The sequence below is a fragment of the Hypanus sabinus genome, chromosome 17 (genome assembly GCF_030144855.1).
Source record: "Hypanus sabinus isolate sHypSab1 chromosome 17, sHypSab1.hap1, whole genome shotgun sequence".
Lineage (NCBI taxonomy): Eukaryota > Metazoa > Chordata > Chondrichthyes > Myliobatiformes > Dasyatidae > Hypanus > Hypanus sabinus.
This window is the reverse complement of record NC_082722.1, coordinates 34,556,144-34,580,991: the sequence shown is the minus strand read 5'-3', so window position 1 is coordinate 34,580,991 and position 24,848 is coordinate 34,556,144.

The window sequence follows — 24,848 nt, the reverse complement described above, 5'->3', positions numbered from 1 at the left end:
CAATTTTTTATACATTTTCTCGTGATTCTTTGTTTTATATTTTTCTTGGCAATGCATAGTCTGCAATTATGTAGAGAAGCAATTTTGGCAAACTCATTTTGTTCTGTGAACACTAATGGGTGTGAACAGGACTAGAAGTCAGATCAGTCTAAGCTTCTCCAACCTGTGAAGAATTGGGAGGAGAGCCTCTGCACTTGGCCTGTGTGAAATTGTAGAATACAAGTTGTACGTACTGATGAACCTGCATTCAGAAAGCAACATCTTCATGTTTCCACCTGATGTAGTGTGAGCCTGCTGGTCCCTGGAGTCTGATTGGGAAGCTCTTGATTTTTGTGGGTTTTAAGTCCTAGTGCTTTTGAAAATATATAAAAAAAAATCCCTCTCAGAGGTAAGAGCTCCAAAATGGCAGTAGGTTTTCCACTTGTAAGTCAGAGTAGACTCGGGAGAGCAGTACATCTCTAAAGGATCGTCAGAGAGAGAATTTGTATGATTGACTAATCTGACACTTGCTATTACTAAAGTTTTACATTTATAAGCAGATGCTGTTTGACCCCTGTGAGGAGTTAAAAGCAATCTGTCATGAAAGACTCCCATTAGTTATGCCCTCCCAGCAAGTGAAGTAATTTGCTTTGACTGGTACTTTTCATGACCAAACCATCAAAACATATGAACTTTCCTTCAAGCTGAAAAAAATGACCTTCCAAATATACTTTTAATATTAAGGAATATGGGATCAAGCCACTCAGGCTCTTGAATGTCTTCTGCCATTTAGATCATGGCTGATCTGCATTCATTATTTTATAGAAAGCAGGCTTCATTGTAATTGGTAGCATTTATTGCCCAAGCTGGGCTGCCCTTGAGATAGTGATGGAAAGCCCCCTTCTTGAACTGCAGCAGTCCATATGATAAAGGCACTCTGACAGCAGTGAGAGCCAGGGTGCTCTGGGAATGCAATCTATTCCCAAGGATGAGCGTTATGCAATTTGGATTACAGTTGAAGATACTTCCATGTGTCTGTTTGCCACATTTGTCCTGCCATGACAGAAGCAGCAAGGTTTGGAAGTTGGAGACATGCTGGGGAATTGTTACAGAGCATTTTTTTTAGACAGTATACACTGCAGCCATTGTGTATCTGTGACAGAAGCTGTGCGTATGCAATGTGGTGGATGGTGTGATGATCAAATAGGTTTTTGCACCACACATAAAGTGTTTTAAACTGGTTACTGAAGTATAACCCATGACATTTTGGTACCTATAAACAACCAAACTAGGATCAGGAATTGGCCACTTGGCCCTTCTGATCTCCTACACCATTTACTATCACAGCTGATTGGATTATAATCTCCACTTTGCTCTTCTGTCTATTGCGATATCTTTCACTTCCTTGGCTATCAAGAATCTATTTCAACCTTAAAAGTATTCAAAGGTTTTGCTTCAAATGCCCCTTGAGGAATGAGTTCCCAATATTCACATTCCTCTAACAGTAAAGGAATTCATTGCATCTCTGCTTTAAATAGGGAACCATTTGATTTCTAGTGATCATAGTGATCATCTAGTTTCTTAATAAAACATCCCCTTCGTATCATTACACATAATCTATCCAGGCCAGTGAGTGTCACATCAGTGATTGGGAGGATACTGGAAAAGGATTCTTAGGAATAGGATTTATGAGCATTTGGAGAAGCATGGCCTACTTAGGGAAAGTTGGCCTGGCTTTGTGTGGAGCAGATCAAGTCTTACCAACTAGACTGAGTTTTTTGAGGAGGTAACAAAGGTGATCAATGAAGGTAGAGCTGTGGGTGTTGTTTACATGATTTAGTAAGACATTAATCAAGGTCACTCATGGTAGGCTAACAAGAAGATTAAGATTTATGGAATAAACAGTGATTTGGTAGTCTGGATTCTGAATTGGCTTGCCCATAGACAGTGGTTGATGGGACTTTCTGGCTGGAGATCTGGGACTAGTCGTGTGTCACAGGGACCTGTACCAGGACCTCTGCTGTTTGTGATATATATAAATGACTGATGAAAACATAACTGGGTGGTTCAGTAAGTTTGCAGCTAACACAAAGCTTAATAGTATTGTGGAAGAAAATTGCCAAAGGATTCAGAAAGACATAGATCAAATGCAGATATGGGAGATGAAATGGCAGAAGAAGTTTGATCCAAGTAAGTATGAGGTGTTGAACTTTGAGAATGCAAATATAAAATGAAAGTACACAGTTAATGGTAGAATCCTTAATGATGCTGATGTACAGAGAGTTCTTGGATCGCAGACCATAACTCCCTGAAAGTTGTCAAACAAGCTGTTAAGTTGGTAAAGGAGGTTTGCCTTTATTGGTCAAGGCATTGAATGAAAAAAGGAGAAAGTTAAGTTGCAGCTTTATAAAACTCTGGTTAGGCCACATCTGGAGAATAATATTCCTACCTGTTTGCTCCATTATGGAAAGGATGTGGAGCCCTTGGAGAGGGTGCAGAAGATATTTACCAGGTTTGCTGCTTGGATTAAATGGCATAATGTCAGAGAGTCATAACAAATTAAATATTGATGTAGCCCTTTGGCCCAACGGGTCCACCTGAACCGGACTGTCCACACATCTTGTCCCAGTTACCTGTGTTTGGCACATTCCTTTTAAGCCCCATACCTACATGTGCCTATCTAAGTCATTCTTAAGTTATACAATTGTACCTGCCTCAAGCACTTCCCCTGTCAATTTTTTCTAAGGACTCTCAGCCTTCTGCGTGAAAAAGTTTCCCCTCAAGTTCTTTTTAAATCTTTTCCCTCTCACCTGAAATCTATGACTCCCGTTTTAGACTCCCGTACTCTGGAGAAAAGACTGCTACCATGCATCATATCGATGCCCCTCATGATTTTATAGACTTCTATAAAGTCACCCCTCTTCTTCCTATGCTCCAAGGAATAAAAACCTAGCTTAGCCAACTTCTCCCTATAACTCAGACCCTCTAGTGCTGGTAAAATCCTCATATATCTTTTTTTGCACTCTTTCCAGTTTAGCTACATCTTTCATATAACATGGTGAACAAAACTATTCACAATACACCAAGTTTGACCTCCTCAACAACTTGTACAATTGAAACACTATGTCCCAACTCCTATACTTATAACCCTGACTGACAAAGGCTTTTTTCTCTATCCTGTCCATCTGTGATGTTACTTTCAACAAACTATGCACTTGTTCTCCTGCCCCTTTTGTTCCACTACACTCCCTATTGTCCTACCATTCATAGTTTGTCATGTGCAGTTTTGATATTCAAAAATGCATCACCACACACTTAACTGTATTGAAATTCATTTGCCTCTCCTCACTCCACTTCCCTAACCTATCAAGACCCTCCTGTTATCTACAATAACTTTCTTCACGATGAACAACACCTCCTAATTTGTGTCATCCACAAACTTACTAATCAAGTCTTATGCATTTGCATCCAAATCATTTCTATGAATAACAAATTACAGGGGTTATAGAACTGAACCTTGCAGCACACCTCTAGCTGCTGATCTCCATTCTCATAAGCATCCTTCAACACACCACTCTCTTCTTTCAGCCTCTCAGCTAATTTTGAATTAATTTAACTAGCTCTCCCTGGACTCCATAGGATCTAGCCTTCTAGGCCATCCTACCATGTGGAAACTTGGTGATAGTCAAATAGGCAACATTCACTGCATTTACCTCATCTAAATTTGTGTTTTCTTTTTTAAAAAAATTCTAATGGATTCAAGTATGTCTTTTCATGCACAAAGCCATGCTGACTCCTAATCAGACTATCTCTATCCAAATGCTGGTAGATTCTGTCCCTCAGAATTCCCTCCAGTAACCTCCCTACTACTGATGTCAGGGTGGTAGGCCTGTAATTTCCTGGTTTGTCCTTGCTACCCTCCTGAGAGAACGCAACAACATTAGCCACATTCCAGTCTTCAAGAACTATACCAGTGGCCAATGATGAAACAAATATCTCCACAAAGGCTTCCACAATTTCTTCTTTAGCCTATCATGTAGTCTTAAACCCAATGTATGCTTCCTTCTTTTTCTTGATCAAAGCCTCAATATCTCTGATCAGCCAAGGTTATCTGAACTTGCCAGGCTTACCCTTCACCCTATCAGGAATAAGCTGCTCCTGGAATCTTGATAGCACACTCTTTAAAGTCCCCACTTGCTATTTATTCCTTTCCCTTCCAACAGGATCACTCTGCTAGATCTTGCCTAATTCACCCAAAATTAGCCCTGCTCCAGTTTAGTACCCTGAACTGTCGACATGTCCTATCCTTTACCATCACTACCTCAAAACTAATAGAATTCTGGTCACTAGGACTACCATACCCTTGACTGTCACTTTAAGTTACCCACCTTGCCTCATTTCCTAAGAGAAGGTGTAGTATTGCACTCTCCCAAGAATGATCCTCTGTAGGTTGACTCAGGAAATTTTCTTGGGCACATTTTACAAATCCAAATCCATTCACACCCTTAATACACTGGGCAGTCCAATGAACATTAGATAAATTAAAATTTCCCATTGCCCTATTATTCTGAAAACTAAGAGCAATTTAACTAAACACCTCAAGATCCCACTGATGTGAGGGCTCTAATAGTGCGACACTCCCTTGTTCTTTCTATATTCTACTCATATGGTCTCTCAAGAAGATCCCTCAAGAACATCATCTCTACGAACTGCAGCTATGTTCTGTAGGTTTGTGCTATAAGGAGAGGTTCGGCAAACTCAGGTTGTTTTCCTTGGAATGGCGGAGGCTGTGGGGAGACCTGACAAAATTTTATAAAATTATGACAGACACAGAGCAGACAGCTGGTATCTTTTTCCGGAGTTGAACTATAGAATACTGGAGGGCATGCATTTAAGGTGAGGAGGGGAAAATTCAAAGGAGATGCGCAGAACAAGTTTTTTTTACACAGTCAGAATGGTAAATACTGCCAGATATAGTGGTGGAGGCAGATATGATAGAGCAGTCTTTCAGGTTTTTAGATAGGTATATTAGTATGCAGGGAATGGAGGGATATGGACTGTTTGCAGGCAGAAAGGATAGCTTAATTAGTTCAGTACAACATCAAGGGCCAAAGAGCCTGTTCTTATACATACTTTCCTATGTTTTATGTTCAAAGAAGTGAGAGGTTAGTTCTGATGCCATGAAAATATTGCTTTGATTTAGAAGGTATTGATGTGGAGTTTTAACTAAAGCTAAAGCAAATGTTCAGGAAAAATCCCTGTGGAAATTCCTTTATGTGATAATTTTAAAAATAAATATTTACCTAATAAGTTCTATTATTGTAGCTGTAATAATTTCATAGCAAGAATTTATCTCTTACTAAGGTGACTGCATTTGTTCATTCATGCATATTCTGATGGACTAAAATATCTTACAATGACTCACTAAAAAACTCTGGGAACTTTTACGAGAGTCACTTTGTTACATTAGATGACTTATAAAATAAATTGCATTTGTATTTACCATTTTAGATGCCCTCACTTTTGTGGGTACCTCCATGTTATTGGAAGTAATAATTTCTGATTTTAAAGTTCAATGTGAACTGGCTACTGGAAATCAGGAAATAATTCTCTCAAACACAGAAACAATAAAACTTCCAATATCGAGGACTGCATAAACAGCAATGCAATAATACCCATGTGGTTTTTCTTTCTTTTTATGCATTGAATACCACTATAAACAGACAATCTAATACATCATTCCTCACCTTTAGCAGTAGAATTACTCTTCAAAAGATAACATGGAATGGTACACAAAGGAGGAACATAGTGTTGGACCTCATGCATTTTGGTGGGAGTGTGAAAAATTCCCTTATTCCATATATAATTTGACTATGATATCTGGAATCAACAGCCAAAATTTAAACAGCAAATTGCAAAACAGGCCTCTTAGTTTCTTGCTTTATTTCTTTAAGTTGCTACAGTAAAAGCGTTTAGGAAAGCAATGGATTTCCAGCTCTCAGGAAAACGCTCCATTATGATGTGAAATGAACATGTAAGAAGAAGCATGAGTAAATGAAGATGAAGGAACAATAGATTTCCTTACTGGCTTGTAAGAGCATACATCACTCGACATATTGGCGATGGCTTAGTGGCAGAAATCCATAACAGGCCCACTGTTAGTGAATTTCTTTAAATTGGAGTTAAATACATGTACACATAAACAATGTACTTTAGACCAGTTGGTTAAAAAGATGTCCTGTTAAGATGATGATCAGAGTTGCCAGATGTCATTAATATGTTCAGATATTAATATTTTAGATGGTGCTGGTGAAGCACAGTGACGTCTTGTGGATAGCAAACCGAAGAAAAGAATTACTGTATTAATCCCACTCTTTCTCAGATACAATCACTGCAAACATTAGTCTGTAACTTCCCATTTGGAGTTGAGCTGTTGAACCGCTTGCATGACCCAGCAATTTTGAGGTGTGAATTGAAGTCTCAAAGGTGCAGGACAGATTGTGGAGTGACAGGTACAGGCCGAATCGAGGCCGCTCGGTCTGGGCATGGGAGTGGGGAATGAACCAATGTCTCGCCATTGCTGGAGCAGACCTGGACACGATTCAATACAGCAGGACCAAGGGGAGGCAAGCAGAGGCAGACGGAGGTGCTGGGGTCTGGGCCCAGGCCTGAGAGTGAGAAAAGACCCAAGGTTTGATCGATTTAAGTGCCAGGCCAAATTGGAAAGGTTGGGTACAGGCCAAATCAAAAAATCAGGACCCAGGCCTGAAAGCTGGGCCCAGGTCCGAGAGCAAGGAATGACCTGAAGCTTGGGCAATTCAAGCGTTGGGCCAGATCAGAAGGGTCAGGGTGCTGGGGCCGGTTCAGCTTGCTGCCCTGCAAGGTTTGCTCATTTCTGCGCTGAACTGAGGTCGTGCCAATGCGACCAACAGCTTCCTGAATTGGCTGGCTTCCTGGTTGCGGACTCATTTTCCTGAACTTCAGTTCCAAATGTTATTTCCTTACTTTTATTGTTTGCATGATTTTTTGCTGCACAGTCTTTTTTTAATGGATTCAATTGGATTTCTTTGTTTGGTGACTGCCTATAGGAGATGAATCTCAAGGTCGGATATAATATCCATACTTTGATGATAAATGTATTTTGAACTTTATTTTCACTGAGACTATTTGGTTAGATTACATATTTAGATTCATTTATTTATTATAAGTACATTGAAACACACAGTGAAGTGTGTCATTTGTGTTAACAACCAAGTACAACCTAAGGATTTACTGGGGGCAGCCCGCAAGTGTCACCACATATTCTGGTGTTAACGTATCATACTCACAATGTTCAGTAGAACAACGACAAGCAGCAACAACAATAAGAAAAACAAAACTACAGAACAACATAACAACAGCTAAACAAGCCCTTTCCCCCCTCACACAAACAGGCAGTCATCCAACTCTAAGACAGGCAGCCTCTGGACCTTGGCCTCAAGTAGACTTGTGGACTCACAGACATCAGGCCTCCGACTTCCAAGGTGGGCCTGCAGAGTCACAGACCCAGGAACTTCAGCCATCAGGCCTTGATTTTACTGAACATGCATATTTTTTAAATACTATTTATATAAAGAATGATGTTACAACTATTTTCTTTCAAGATGAATCTTGTTGCATCATTGAGTCATGATTGACAGAACCTAACCACTTAAGAATAAAGAACTGTGGCAAGTACTTCTGTTTGCATTTTCATTATTGTGGGCAATGATAGAGGCATTGTCACTGAGGAGAGTATGCATGATTTAGAGAGTAGAATAGAATGGAGAATCATTTCCAACTAATGGTTGCTATCGAGGTAACCTTGCTGGAAGAGCTTCTCTCTGGATGTTACATGATAGCAAGATTGGATTTGTTTTGATTTCCTTGTGCACTCAATTCGCTGCTAAAGTGCAATATTTGAGCTTGCTTATGAAGACTAAAATCACATCTTGGGACTAGACTACTGAAAACTTACTCTCAGCAAAACATTAATTAATTCCTTCAAATGTGTTTAAGGGTGGAGGAAATGAAGCATTGCTTAAAGTAGAAATTATGTGGAAACAAACTGAGAGCAACATAAAACTAATGACAGTGGTATTTCAACAGAATAGACACTCTATATTGCTCACAGATACCACTAATTGGTAAGCTTTCCATTTACTGTATCAACATTAACTACAGGATATCACCAAAGTTTTTACAAAGATCTATATAAACAAATGATGGCATTGACATTTGTTGAATTTTTATCAATGCAAAACTCTTCAACTTTCTATTCTGCAGCTGTGCTGATGCATGGCATTTACCAAATTTTTAACAGGAACATTTCAACAACATTCTATTGCAAGGCCAATAACAACAATGTAGAATAATAAATTTTTTGTGAAATTGAACACAAACTTAGGAACGTGATTATCAACAGAAATGGAACATCAACTTCATAAGCATTTCTTTATGTGCTAGTCCTCCATATTAGCAAGGAAATACTCCTTGAACATTAAACTCTCAATGATAGGTTTCAAAGAGAACCCCCCCCCCACTCATTCTTCTAACCTCTTGTGAGCACAGGCCCAGAGCCATCAAACACTCCTTGTACATTAACCCTTTCATTCTAGTGAATGGAGCTCATGCCAATCTTCTCCCAAAGAAGATGCAGCCCATCTCAGAGGTCTGGTGAGTTGAAACTCCTGGGCCTCATTTTAATACTGTTTCCATGAAAACTGCAGCTAGCTGACAGAGAATGGCTAAGGCAAGGATGACATAATAGGACAATTACCCTCACATCTTTCTAGGAAAGAAAGCTGATTCCAGACCCAACAATATCCCAGACTCTACTTGTCTCTTCAGTTCATGGGCAGCTAGAGATGGGCAATAAATGTCCACATTGTCAGCAATAACCCCATCCTGTGAGCAAATTCAAAACATTCAGGAGCTAGTGGAGCGCAGAAAACCCAGGGTGCTGCTATCTATCCAATGTGAAAACACGCTGCCGGCCTTTAAATGGAGTCTTCTTGTTTTGTTGAAAAGAGACAAAATTGATGATTTTATAAAGAGACAGAACAGATTAATTAATTTGAGCCTCAGTATACAGCATCTGGATTGAAAACGCAACGCAAATCTTGGCTCAAATGTTTGGTCTCATCATTTGGGATTGCTGAAGGATCGAGCCAAAAGCAGTTAACATGAGTAATTTTGTATGCATTGCTCAGCCATCCTTAATATGAAGAAGCAACTGCCTCTTCATGATAAGAGTAATTTTCTGTTAAGTGTTCCGTTTTCCAGTTCACATCCTCTTTCTCACTGCTGAAAATGCTAATCTGTTAATTGCTCATCTATCTTCTCGTCTAGACGGTGTACGTATCCTATTGTAATGAATCCTAAATCAGCAATATAATTCATTTGTCTTTTACAGTATACATCTTAAAAGGTTTTAAAAATGAGAGCCAAAGTGCACAGTACTGGAGCACACTGTAAAATAAATTTCTCGCCTTCCAAAGGCACCCACTGCTGTTCTGAATACATTTCATGCCCCAATAGAATTGTGTAACACCAGTCCCCGAGTCATACAGCACAGAAGCAGGTCCTTCAGCTTAACCCATCCATGCTGACCAAACTAGTCCTGTTCTCCCACATTTGGCCCATATCCCTCTAAACCTTTCTTATTCATGTAATCCACATAGCCGGATAAAGTTTATTGATGTACCAGCCTCAGCCACTTCCTCTGGCAACTTATTCTATATTCTGACCACTCTCTAGGTGGAAAAAGTGGCCTCTTAGGTTCATTTTAAGTCTCTTCCCTCTCACTTTAAAAACGCCCTCTAGTTCTTTATTCCCAAACCATAAAACCATAAGACAGGAGCAAAATTAGGCCATTTGGCCGATACAGTCTGCTCCGCCTTCCCATCATGGCTGACTTGTTACCTTTGTCAATGATATTCACCTGCCTTCTCCCCATAACCTTTGACACTCTTAGTAATCAAGAACGTATCAGGCTCTACTGTTTCCCTCTGCTACCTGGAAAGAGTTTGCACATTCTCCCCGCGACCGTGTGGGTTTCCTACAGATGCTCTGGCCTCCTCCCACAGTCCAAAGATGTCTCTTCCTAGCGTAATCACAGGACGATGTACAATGACCAATTAACCTATCAATTGGTCATTGTACATCGTCTCATGATTAGGCTAGGATTGAATCAGGGGATTGCTGATGGCACGGCTCAAAGAGTCAAAAGAGCTTATTCTGCACTGTATCTCAATAAAATAATAATATATATATACCCAATGACCTGACCTCCACAGTTGTCTGTGACAATGAGTTCCACAGATTTACCACCTTCTGGGAAAAGAAATTCCTCCTCATCGCTGTTATAAAGAGACACCTTTGTACTCTGTCTGTGCCCTCTGGTCTTGGACTCCCCCACTATAGAAAACATTTTCTCTATGTCAACTCTATCTAGGCCTTCCAATATTTCATAGGTTTAAATTAGATTCCTCCACAACTCTCCTCCCCCCCCCCCCCCCATTCTCCTAACCTCCAGTGAGTACAGGCACAGAGCTATCAAACACTGCCATTCCTGGGATAATACTCATTATGTTATTCTATATTCTGACCACTCTCTAGGTGGAAAAAGTTGCCTCTTGGGTTAATTTTAAATCTCTTCCCCCTCACTTTAAACCTATGCCTTCTACATTCCCAAACCATAAAACTATAAGACAGGAGCAGATCCTCTGGACCCTCTCTAATGTCAGCACATCCTTTCTTAGCAACACACACAAAATGCTGGAGGAAATCAGCCGGTCGGGCAGCATCTACGAAAATGAATAAATGGTCAACATTTTGGGCTGTGTTCTTTCTTCAGGACTGGAAATGAAAGGGGAAGATGCCAGAATAAAAAGGTTGGTGGGAGGAAGACTAGCTGGAAGATGATAGGTGAAGCCAAGTAGGTGGGAAAGGTCAAAAGCTGAGGAAGAAGGAATCTAATAGGAGAGGAGAGTGGACCGTCAGAGAAAGGAAAGAAAGAGGGGCACCAGAGGGAAGTGTTAGTCAGACCAGGAGGAGAGGCCAGTGTAGGGGATAGAAGAAGAGGGAAGGGGAGGGAAAAAAATATAACCAGAAGGAGAAATTAATGTTCATGCCATCAGATTAGAGGCTACCTAGACAGAATATAAGGTGTTGCTCCTTCAGACTGAGGGTGGCCTCATCACGGCAAAAGAGGAGACACGTTGGACCGTGAATGGGGATAGGAATTAAAATGCTTGACCATCAGGAACATCCTAAGAAACATCCTTTCTTCGATACGGGGTCCAAAACTACTCACCATATTCCATATGTCTTACAACCTGAATACTGTGAAGTTTATTCTTCTCACATTTTTGCTTCCTCATCTTCTGATGACACTGAATCATGGTGTTGTATTTTACCAGCCCCCTCTGCTTAGCCTACATACAAAAGATAATTTAGAATGAAAACTTCTGCAGCAGGAGAGGGTAAATTATTGGGAACAATGGGCAAGTCTGACCCTGCCATTCAATGAGAATATGTTTGATCTAACTCCATGGATTGTCTTTCCCCCAGGGAAACATAAATCTATCAATCTCAGACCTGACATAAATAATGAATAATGGATCGAGCATCAAATATTATTTCATTACAATACAGAAGCAGGCCATTTGGTCCGTCAGATTTATACAAGGTCAGAGTGTTGGCACGTGGCCAAGTGGTTAAGGTGTTCGTCTAGTGATCTGAAGGTCGCTAGTTCGAGCCTTGGCTGAGGCTGCATGTATCCTTGACCAAGGCACTTAAGCACACATTGCTCTGCGATGACACCAGTGGTAAGGGTCTTAATGACCCTCCCTTGGACAACAACTGCCGGTCTTCCATTAAAAAAAAATCCTCGCCCAGGCTTGCGACCTGGAAACTTTCCAAGATCCCTCTTTCTAACAGAGGCCTACACACAGGGTCAGAGAAATCCCATCAATCTCATTGGATGTTGGGAATGTGTACCTTGCTGTAACATATTCTCTCTCATATGCCAATCAACTCCCCTTCTATTCTTTTGCCATTAATCTACTTGAAGTATTACCTTACAGTGACCATTTAACCAACCAATTAGCATGGTTTTGGATTTGTGAAAATGATTCCAAGTTTTGACCATTCTGTGTTCAGAAGTCGTTCCTAATTTTATTCCTGAAAAACTTGTCGCCAACTCTTACAGTCTGCTCCCTTGTCCAAGACACACAAATCAGCAAAAATAGGCTTCACCCTATCTTGAAAAATTAAATTAATTTATTCACTCATTTTCCCTTCCAAGTTCAAGGAAAGACTGGTCTAATTCCTGCAATCACTTATTATGATATAATCACTGTCCTCCTGTAACATTCTGATTAAGTTATTTTCTCCAAGCCCAATGTATTCTCTCTAAATGTATGGTGTCCAGAATTGCACAGTATTCCAGGAATGTCTAGAGCTTTGTGTGGCTGGTGAATAGCTTCTATCTACTTATGCTCTAATTTTCTTGACATAAAGCCGACCATTCCATTTTTCTTGGTGGTTTTCTTTAGCTATCCACAACACTTTAATGATCCCCACAATCCCTTGGATATCCTTTGCCCTGTAGTTAAACATCTTTGAAGAAGGGTTCACATAGTTGATCCTTAACTCAGCTTTTACACCTTGAGTATCCCTTGCTTGATACTGATTGGTTGTCCCACTGAAAAAGGAGTGTGAAATATATGAGGCTGAACAAAAGAAACCAGGAACTCAGCTGAACTATGAGAAGGGTTGAGAGGTTAGTGAGGTTAAGAAGAATGGATGAATGGATGGATAAGGGAAGAAAAAGAAACCATTTTCCTTCTGATATTTGCTCTGCTTCTTGCCTGATTTACATGGAAGGAAAGGCATTTGGGTCAAAACACTTGCTAATGGCATTAAATCTGGACTTGTACATTTAGGTGGGCTGTAATCATTGTGAGACGTCATCAGTTGGTCAGGCTGTGTGAGGTTTAGCAAGGGCTTGGGGCTTTTCAGAAATTTTTGGCGGACTGTAATTGTTCTGATTTCTTAGGCACTTGGCAGGGCCCAAAAACAAGAGGTGAGGTGTAAGCAGAGTGGGAGTGTTGGAGTGGGCCAGTGTTAGAGTGGCAAAGTTTTGGCTCAACAGGCTTGGGCAAGAACAGGCACAGACTAGACTCTAAGCTTGAATAGTTAGAGGAATAACAAGTATGGGCCGGATGGCAGCTCAGGCAGTGGAATGCTCCTCCTGTGAGAAGTGGGATTTCAGGGTACCTAATGGTCTCACTGATAACTACATTTGCAGAAAGTGCACCCAACTTCAGCTCTTGATTGACAAGGCCAAGGAACTGGAGCTGAAGCTGGATGTACTTGGGATTAGCTGGGAAGCTGAAAACCTCAGAGATGAGACTTTTATTGAGGTGGTAAGTACTCAGATAGATTAGTGATCTCCAGGAGAAGTAAGAGGAGTAAGCAGGTAGTGCAGGGTTCCTCTGTGGCCTTTCCCCTCAAGAACAAATATACCTGTTTGTATACTGCTGGCGGTGGGATTGGAATGACCTGTCAGGGCATAGCCAGGCCAGTGCACTGTGGCTGGCTCTGAGGTTCAGCAGGGAAGGAGTTAAGGGAGTGGACAGCAGTTCCCAAGGCCATGAATGAGAAATCAGGATGGTGAGTTACCTCCCACCCAGGTGCCAGAGTCCAGGATGCGTCAAAGCAGCTGCAGGTGATTCTCAAGGGAGGGTGAGTAGCTAAAGATACGACATTGTGGGCATCACTGAGTCATGGCTGAAAGAAGATCATTGTTAGGAACTTAACATCCAAGGATAGACCTTGTACTAAACAGACAACTCATAGGCAAAGAGGGTGAAGTGGCCCTGCTGATAAAAAATGAAATCATATCCTTAAAAAGAGGTGACATAGGATCAGAAGATGTAGAATCCTCATAGGAGAAACTGCAAGGGTAGAAAGACACTTAGATGGGAGTTACATACAGGCCCCCAAATGGTAGCCAGGATGCAGGATATAAATTTAAAATAAATTTAATATAAAAGGGAAATAGGAAAGGCATGTAATAAAGGAAATGTTATATTGGTTATGAGGGATCTCAATTTGCTGGTAGATTGGAAAAATCAAGTTCGCAAGAGAGCAAATTTGTAGAATACTTACGAGATGGCTTTATAGAGCAATTTGTGGTTGAGTCCATAAGGGAAATGGCAATTCTGGATTCGGTGTTGTGTAATGAATCAGATTTGATAGGGGAGCTTAGGCTAAAGGAACCCTTTGGAGTCAGTAATCAAAATATGATAGAATTCGCCCTGGGAAAGACAGAGGCATGACAGAGGAGCTGGCCAAAATTGATTGGAAGGGGACACTAGCAGGGATGATAGCAGAACAGCAATGACTGGAGTTTCTAGGGGCAATTTCGAAGGCACAGGACAGATACATCCCAAAGATGAAGCACTATTCAGGGGGGAGGGGGGGTGGGAAATGAGATAACTGAGGCTGACAAGGGAAATCAATGATAACAGCTAAGCAAAAGAGAGGACATATAATATAGCAAAAATTTGTGGGAAGTTAGAGGATTGGAAAACTTTTTAAAACCAACAGAAAGCAACTTAAAAAGCCATAAGGAGAAAAGATGAAATATGAAAAGCTAGCCAATAATATCAAAAAGAACACCAACAGTTTTTTTTTCAGATTTATAACTCAAAGTAAAAGAGCAGCGAGAATGGATATTGGATCATTGGAAAATGACGCTGGAGAGGTAGTAATGGGGACAAAGAAACGGTGCATGAACTTAATTAGTATTTTGCGTCAGCTTTCACAGTGGAAGTTTACCAGAAATTTGAGTGTCTAGGGACAGAAGCGAGTGTAGTCACTATTAATAAAGAGAAGGTTCTTGGGAAACTGAGAGGTCAGAGGTGGATAAGTCACATGGAGCAGATTTTGAAAGTGGTAGCTGAAGAGATTGTGGAAGAGATTGGTAATGATCGTTCTAGAACCACTAGAATCTAGAATGGTTCTGGAGGACTGGAAATTGCATATGTCACTCTACTCTTAAAGAAGGGAGAGAGGCAGATGAAAGGAAATTATAGGCCAGTTTGCCTGACTTCAGTGGTTGGCAGGAAGTTATTAAGGTTGAGGTTTCAGGGTACTTGGAAGCACATGAGAAAATAGGCCAAACTCAGCATGGGGAAATCTTGCCTAACAGATCAGTTAGAACTCTTTGAGGAAATAACAAGCAGGCCAGACAAAGGAGAGTCAGTGGATGTTGTTCACTTGGATTTTCAGAAGGCTGTTGATAAAGTGCTGCACATGAGGCTGCTTAACAAGATAAGAGTCCATAGTAATAAAGGAAAGATAACTGCATAGATAGAAGTGTGGCTGACTGGAAGGAGCCAAAGAGTTGGAATAAAGGGGGCCTTTTCTGGTTGGCTTCCCATGACTAGTGGTGTTCTGCAAGGGTCAGAATTGGGACCTATTCTTTTCAAATTATATATCAATGATTCGGATGGCAGAATTAATGGCTTTGTAGCCAAGTTTGCAGATGATACAAAGATAGATGGAGGGGCAGGTAGTGTTGCAGAAGTAAGGAGTCTGAAGAAGGACTAAGATAGACTGGGAGAATGGGCAAGGAAGCGGCAGATGGAATATAGCGCAGGGAAGTATATGGTCATGCACTTTGGTAGAAGGTGTAGACCATTTTATAAATAGGGGAAAAAATTCAAAAATCCAAAATGCAAAAGGACCTGGGAATTTTTGTACAGGATTCCCTGAAGGTTAACTTGCAGGTTGAGTCAATGGTAAGGAAAGCAAATGCAATGTTAGCACTCTTTTTGAGAGAACTATTATATAAAGGCAAGGGTGGTAATGCTGAGGCTTTATAAGGCATTGGTTAGACTTTATGGAGTATTGTGAGCAGTTTGGGGCTCCTTATCTAAGAAAAGATGTGCTGGCTTTGGAGAGAGTCCAGAGTAGGTTCACGATAATGATTCCAGGAATGAAAGGATTAATGGATGGGGAGCATTTGATGGCCCCGGGCCTGTACTCCTTGGAGTTTAGAAGAATGAGTGGAGGATCTCATTGAAACCTATTGAATGTTGAAAGGCCTTGGTAGAGAGAATATGGTGAGGATATTTCCTCCAGTGGGTGAGTCCAGCTCCAGAGGGCACAGCTCAGGATAGAGGGGCATGCATTTCGAACAGAGATGAGGAGGAATTTGTTAGCTATACGGTGTTCTATCTATGGAATTCATTGCCATGGATGGCTGTGGAGGCTAAATCATGTGACATTTTCTTTCCCAGCGCAAGCGATTGAGGAAGGACTATTGTTCTGAATGACATCAGAACAAGGAATGTTAATTCATCCTGTATACACAAGAAGCCTAAATGTATATTAACTGGGCAAACTTGCTTTCTATTTCTACTTAGCACTTGAACAGGAGAATCTACACCTCAAGCAATACATGCTCAATGAATGCATGATTTTCATTTTGTCTGTAAAGGAAGTGTTCAGTTTTTCTATCTGTAGTGAAAATGTTCTGCGCTGCACTAATACTTGGCGCTAAATAAAAGGAGTCACACCATAACAACAGTATGATTATTATGTTTTGGAGTCAAGGTACAGGTAGGGAGTAACTCATGTGATTCCAGTTAATAACCAGTCATTTTGTGATATAATAAACAAAAAGATAATGCCTCATTGTGTGTGCACACAACCATTTAAAAAAAAGAATCAAGCAGCAACCATAAAGCTATTTACAAACATCATCTTCAGAGCCGATAATTGCACAAAATTTGCTGTCACAACACAATATTTAACTAAAATTAACTGAGGTTAACTTAACATATATTTGCTGTCAGAAGTGTCAGTTTTCCAGCAACAACCTCCTGACATAAATGGTTAAGAAAATAGCACAATTACTGAACTATCCTAGAGGAATAGCATGCATTTTCATGAGTGTCTCTGCATGACAGTGAGGGCTGAAGCAGACAGACTTTCACTGCCAGTCGAGTTGGCAAATAACAGCTCCTCTTCCCTGAAAGACAATTAGAATCAATTAAATTAATTAAATGAAGTTCTACACAGTTAAAACATGGGCAGAGGTTCAAAACACTAGCATTCATAATTATAACAATCTTCTGTCTAGAAAAACAGGTCCTCATGTTGCATTAAACTGAAGTGCACTTGATAATAAAACTGGACATAAGTTTTCCTCAAATGTGACATGGTTTCTTTTGTTAGGCTGTTCATTATTTACTTTAAAGCCTGAACTGTGCCATGAAATTTTGACCACAAAAGGAACCCAAAGTGCCACGGAATATTAATGGCTATTTATGATTCAATATGCATAATATATTACTTGGAGAGAAAACAGTTATAGAGATAATGGTTTGTGTATAGATATCTGTAGTTGGAACTTTAAAAAATCTATACAGACAATGCAAAACTAGAGTACAATCTAAAAAGATGATCTTTAGTGCATCTTGGAAACCATCCAGATGTGTTTGTGCCTGTTGGACAATGTTAAGCTTGGGCCCACCAATTATATGTTTGTTTCTGAAATGCAGCCTACAGCGTGGCAATGCTGATCAAACTTTGAGTTAACATTATTGTACCATCACTAATCCTTTTACTTCTTACTGTGCCAGTGCAACTTTCAATTACTGATCTTACCACTGGAATAGTGCTGCCAATATAAATTATAAGTTGTGCATGAAGGTTAAATAACAGTTAGAGTAGCTCTATTTTTAACTATTAAAACATTATATGGAATTCATGAAATGGCTGTTTAATACCCAATGAAAAAAAGTTCAATTTAATTCAAATAGAAGAATACTCCAAGAATTCATAAGAATTGATATATTCTACTTATCAACGTCATTTGAAAAGTCTTTGTAAAGCTGTTAAGAGATTTTTTTTTAAGCTGCACCTTCAATTTCTCTGCTCCTATACAGTGCATTTCTTACATCTTGGCAAAGTGGTGTTTTGCCTGCGTCATGAATTTTTCAAAGGTGCAAAATCTATCCTGATGCAATTTTTTTCTCCTCTTCATTTTCTTTTAAAGGGTTAAACAAGCTATTTATTTGGCTGTCAAGTTTCCGCATGCTGGATTTTCAAAATGTCTAGTCTAGTTTTGTTCAGTATCGACACTTGTCTGCGTGGTCCGTTGTTGTTAGCATTGTGTAATATCCATGACAATCGTGTTGTGGCTTTCAGCGCTCTGTAGTGCTAAATCTAAGAGGCCATTTCTAGCCCGTAAAGGGCTTTATTTATGTGTATTTGAAAGAGTCTAGTGAAGGGCCCTCTTCTTAAAATCCTCTTCAGCAGGTCATCGTATTTTCAAAAGGCTTTAAATGAAGAGGCAGTGATCAGTACTTCCATCACGTTCTAATAGACTGACATGAGCATTTTGGTTTGAAAGAGGGGGGAAAAAGTGATGCAGATTTGCCCTAAATTGGCCTGATGCACAAAGCAATGAGTGCAATTGACTGGCAAGCTAACCCTCACACCCCTTCACTTCTAACCGCTGCCGCACAATAAGAAAGCCGTGGGAAGCTGCTTGGGAACACAGCATATCCATTTTCATGGCCCATATGGAAATTTTGTTTTGTGTACAGAGAAAGTGTCTGATAACAGTGACCTTAACTGCCATGTGTGTTCAGTGAATAGTAAACAGAGCAAAGCCATCCGGCTCTCTGACCCTTAGCATATGGGCATCTATTCCGGAGGAGGGCTTTTCACAACACATCCGCTTTCACTGCCATCTTGCCTGGTGCCTGGGGGATTTCTCTAGATTTGTTAATGAATTGCTCTATTGACTCATATCTGAGCTTGCCTCATTAGAGTTGAAGAACAAAATTTTTATCTATGTTTCCTTGAAGGAGACCAGAATGCCTGCCTTTGTCCAGAGGTGTTAAATGCTGAGGGGCATCATCTGTGCTGAGCTGATTTATTTTCTCTGTTTAAGAACATTCTGTGGTGTTCAATGGTGCTGAAATCTGGCCTCTTCAGAGCAACCTTTTTTTTACACAAATTCTTTAAAAAAAAATAGATTTTAAAACCGGTATCTGGTTTACAAATGGTTGTACAAGATGCCACTATGGAGATGTCTGTTGTTACTGTGCCAAGCACAAGGGCATACGATGGATCTCTATAGAACATAACTACCTGTCATAAGATGCTTTTTATGTGGCCATGACACAAGTACAACTTTGTACCATTCATCTCCTGCATGCCCTATCACTCAAGATACCACTGGTACATTTTGGTTTGTTACCGTTAATACACAACATTTTTCAAAGAGATTGTGGATACAGAGAAAAGCAAAACTTATCCGGCTGCACGCCTACCACCTAGGCACTAAAATTATTGGCACCATATCACCGGGTGGAAGAATTGAAAACTCATTTAACTAAATGCGTACCAGAAATGCAATATTAATCCTGCTTTATTATGCTACTCACGGTATAGGGTAGCAGACACCTGACGCCATGTTACAAAGCTGCAGTAAAACAGAGAGGTTCACGTTATGTCATAAAACTGTGAGAAATGGAATTGAGTAATTAATACAGATATCTGAGGCCAGAAACCTATTCCAATCTTGTAATGCATTATCAGGGATGGTTTGATTTAATTAATTTATGCAATTATGTATATAAAACTTGTATAAAATTCAGCTCCATCAGTGTGTCTTGGTAATTAGCTTACTAGATGTTATTGCTAAGCAGTATGCATGTCCCCATATTTTGACAATGATAATTCTGTTTTCATCAAACAAATCCACTTAAGGAACAGCCCAGTTCTTAGATCCTTTATTTAAATGAAGAAGATTTTACATAGTGGCACCACACAAGTTTACATTATAAAGAGAAAAGCTTTCACCTGCATGTTGGAAAAATTAAAGCAAACAGCAAAATAACATTTTGATGAAATCTGAAAGGCTGAATGATACCTTGTGGGTGTAATTTTTGGCTGATAACTTAATTGACATAGAATAACATTTTAAGGAAATAAGATTCATGAGTAGCAGTAGTCAATCCCCCATCCAATAATGTCATGGCTGCTGCATCATCCATTCTATAATCTTCATATCCTTTGATTCCCTTAGTATTCGAAATTATACCCCTCTCATATCAGCTCAGCATCCACAGATCTCTGGAGATTTACAAATCTGAGTGAAGATATTGCCTCTCAAGTCCATTTCAAATGCCCAATCTTTTATTGTGAGATTGTGATTCACTCTTTGAAAGTCTTCATCCTGAGAAACATCTACCCTGCTAAGTCCCTTAAGAATTTTTAAAATTCCATTGATATTATCTCCTGTTCTTCTAAATTCTGCGGATAATAGAATTTATCTACTCAATCTTTATCAGGCTACGAATTGCCCCTGCTTTTGGTAATCATTTTATTTCTAAGCTAAGGTCAGCACCTCATAAGCATTACAGCCTGCTATGGAAACACCAACGCCCTTGAACACAAGGTCCTACAGAGAGTCCATCGTGGGTAAAGCCCTCCCCAACATTGAGCACATCCACACAAAACAGTGCTGCAGGTAAGTAATATACATCTTCAGGGATCCCCACCACTCAGGATATGCTCTCTTCTCGCTGCTGCCATCAGGAAGTTGGGACAGGAGTCTCAGGACTCACACCACCAGGCTCAGGAATAGTTATTACCATTCAACCATCAGGCTCTTGAACCAGAAGTGATAACTTCACTCAACTTCACTTCATCGTTAAAATGTTCTCACAACACATGGTCTCACTTTCAAGGACCCTTCATCTCTTGTTCTCAATATTTATTGCTTATTTATTTATTATTAATATTTCTTTCTTTTTGTATTTGCAGAGTTCATGTCTTTTGTATATGGGCTGAGTGCCCAAGTCGGTGCAGTCTTTCATTGATTCTATTATGGTTATTATTCTATTATGGATTTATTCAGTATCCATGCAAGAAAATAAATTTCAAGATTATATATGGTGACATATACATATTTTGATAATAAATTTACTTTGAACTTTGAACATTGATATAAAGGCTGCAAAGGCCATTTCTACTTCTATTATCCAATCCTTCTGTAGCAGGTCAATATTTCATTTGCTTTGCTTTCCTAATTCCTCCTTGAATCTGCAACTCCCGTAAAAATAGTATGAAAGAGTAGAAAGTGGTGCATATTATGAACAGTCAACACTGATGAACACATTACTCATTTGAAGGACCCAAATTATGTGCATTAAACCAATCAATTCCTCTGCTACTGTCATTTTTTTTTTTGCTCTCTCCTTCATAAAGTTCTAACAAAAGCCAATAGGTTTGATTTCAGGTTAATGGAAGAAAAAAATATCATTGTGCTTTGATATGTGCAGGTGCAGAAGGAGTTCTGAATTACAGAGTCTAACATTCAGCTGTTTGAATAAAAAGAGATGGACAAGAATAAAGTCCAACTTATTTTACAACTTTTCCTTTTATTTTTGGAGTAGAAGTATGAGCATGCCGTTGGCTTTTCTCAAAACATCTTACTGACATTTGTCCCCCCATTCTGAATCCTCTCATTGTTCCAAGTATGAACAATTCTCATACAGCTCTCTGAAATGGACATTTTACAAAAATTACACTAAGATAAGAGCATGCAGTTCAAAAATAGAGAGATTCTGACAAGCTTAACCTTCCCCTCATCTGGAAAGCATATCTTCAACTCATCTGATGATAATGTTGGCAGTGTGCAGGAAGAGGCTGCCATCTATCCCCTTGAAGCATTCAATAAGACCATGGCCACTCTTTGTCTCATCAACTTGCTCATCTGAAATTTCTCAATCCTTTAGTACCCTTCATTGTCAGTGTTGAACATATTCAGTGATTGAATATCCACAGGCAACTGGCATAAAGAATTCCAAAGATTTACGAACTTCAGCATTCTCTCTCTCTTCATCTTAATTTTAATTTTTTAACTCTACTCCTCCATTGATCTATGCTCTCCAACTAGAGAAAACAGCTTTGCCCTGCCAATCCCTCCAAGGGCCTTGTCTCATGAGATTCTCTTCATCTGTATTGAGTAAAGGATAACCTTACTTTGTTCTTCATTACTGTGCAATCCTTTGAATCCAGGAACTAACCTCGGTGAATCCATGTAGAACTGATCTTCAAAAAAAATGCAACAGGTTATTACAAAGACCAAAGTTATGCACATTAACTCAAATCCTGTACAAGTCCTTACTCATTTTGCACTTTAACCCATTCTACATTCCAAATGCTGGCTGTACCTTAATGCCTATTTTCTGTGTTTCATGAACAAGAACATCAGTACCCCTCTGTGCACCAAGCAACCAGAACAGCAACAGCCATCTTATGCCAATCTCTTTGTTGCTACCTGTAAGTGTAGTGGTAAAGGCTGGGACACCTTCATCTTGCACCATAGTCTGGAATTTGTACCTACCTCGTCTATATCCTAGCAATATCTCTGAATAATTCATTTCTATCACTGTCTGTAAGAAGCTTGTAGGTTATTCCTGTGACTGCTTGGGTTCCCTCCCACATTCCAAAGACAAACAAGTTAGTAGGTTAATTTGTCACATGGGTGTAATTGGGCAGTGCAGGTTTGTTGGCTGTAAGGGCCTGTTGCTAATCAAACTCTAATCAATATTATGGTGGGAAAGCCAAAAATGTTATACTTTGCACAAATGATAGGAAGAATACCAGTGGCTTGAAATTGGACATTGTAGTTTACAAAGTCGTCATTTCTTGCAGCACCATCACCCAGTCAGATCCCCTAAATATTGTAAATAGAACAGAAAGTGCTGGAAAATCCCAGAATGTAAGGCAGCATTTGTGGAAGGAGTCCAAGGTCTGGGTCTACAACTCTTCAGATTTCCAGCCTATGCAGATATTTCTTGCTTTTCAATTACCACAAAACATTATGGTTGGTGAAAATGAGAAGTGTGCAACAGTGTTCGTAAGCTGTGACCCAAATGGTTCATGCCAAATTCAGCTTTTTCTCAGTAGTGACACAGACAATATCAGCGGTAAAGGAGACGGGGCCACTGGAAAGAGAGAGTAAGTTCACAGATCTTTTCAGAGATACATTGAAGAGCTCATGACTGACATACATGCCAGGACAGACATGTGTGCCTGAAGGCTGGAGACCTGAAAGAACAAACTTAAGAGATTCCTGTTTGAGATGCCTCCTCCAGTGGCTGAGTTCCCCCAACTATGGGTCAATGCCCAAATAAATCCCAGAACCTCATTAGACATATAACAGTGAGATATACATAGACACACAAACATAAAATTATTCATTCCAGTGTGCAACCCCTTCAACCTTTCCCACACTGACCTCACCAACCTCAGATATCTGCCACCCTCAACCTTCCACACACAGATCAAGCCTCTAAATGTTGGAAAGAAAAGACGATTTAATGACCTTCATCTCCTCCACCTAAAGCAGCAAGGAATAGAAAGGAAGTCATAAAGACAAGGGTGGGGGCAGGCGAAGTATGCAGCTCGAGTTCAGTAACTGACTGAGTGTAGCTCTTCGCCTCGAGGGTAGAGGGCCTTCGGAACCTTTGAAAATGTCAGCTGCTGAATGGGCTGACATTTTCAAAGGTGTATCCAGCTTTTGTTGTTTTATTTTAGAGTCCTGGTCAGAGTTTAATAGGGCCAGGTTTCCTTATTCTGAATAGGGATAATGGACATATTTGATGGAAATACATTCAGTGGCCACTTTATTAGATACAAGAGGTATGGCCACTGAGAGTATGGTCATGGTCTTTGGCTGCGGTAGCCCATCCACTTCAAGGTTTGACGTGGTGTGCAGTCAGAAACACTATTCTGCACACCACTGTTGTAATGTGTGGTTACTTGACAGCTTGAACCTGACACTCCATAACATATCTTAAGATATCCCCACTGAGTAAAGCAGTCATAGTGACACACATCAAGTGGAATCCGACACTGGTGGGCCAATCTTGCATTGTTGACTACCTATGCAGCTTAGCAAGTCAAAGTGCTAAATCTTCCAACCACTGTTCACAACAACTGACTGGATTTCTTCCAAGCAGAAGGAATTCTGCACAGAATTCAAGATATAGATGTTGTAATAAGAAATTTAATTGATTAGAGGAAAGATTGTTTTGAAGTTTTTTATGCAATGTGGGTGAGGAAAAATCTGGGATCATCTGGGATCGATCATCTCTTTATATTTGTACAACAAAGGGGAATGAAAATAGTGGAGAGGTTTACACCTAGTGTGGGACGAGTTGATAAAAGAACTTGGCATCCCCTCTCTATAACAGAATCCCTAGCAGCACAGCCAAACATTGCTTATCTCTGCCGCTGTCCATGTCATGTGTGGTGAAGGTACACCATCTCCTTTCCTTGTCCAGTCTTTGAATTGCCTCATTCTCTTCTTCCTTACATTGGCCGTCATCTCGTTGCTGATGGTCTTCAGGCTCCTGTTATCCTGATTGTGAAGTCCCCTATTTTGTCTGAATTCTCAGGTGCACAGTGGAATTTTAATTTACCAGAGCAAATGGAATTCTCCTCTATGCTAACTGAGCAGTGACTGTCATTGCAGTAAAGTGAACATCCTCAAGACAAATTTTTAGCAAACTTAGGACTGAATATGAAAACATTCTTGTTGAGTTCATGAACCATTTAGACACAGAGAGAGTAAAAGGCTGGTCAATAGATGGAAAGGTTAGGGTATTTTTGTGGCAACTCTCATGAACACGGATCCTGGAGAAACTGATGATGGTGGCACATGCATGAAATAGGATTTGCTTTATGTTACAAAGTATTTATGGTTGTCCCATGTGGAATAAAGAACCTCTCCAATTCTGTGA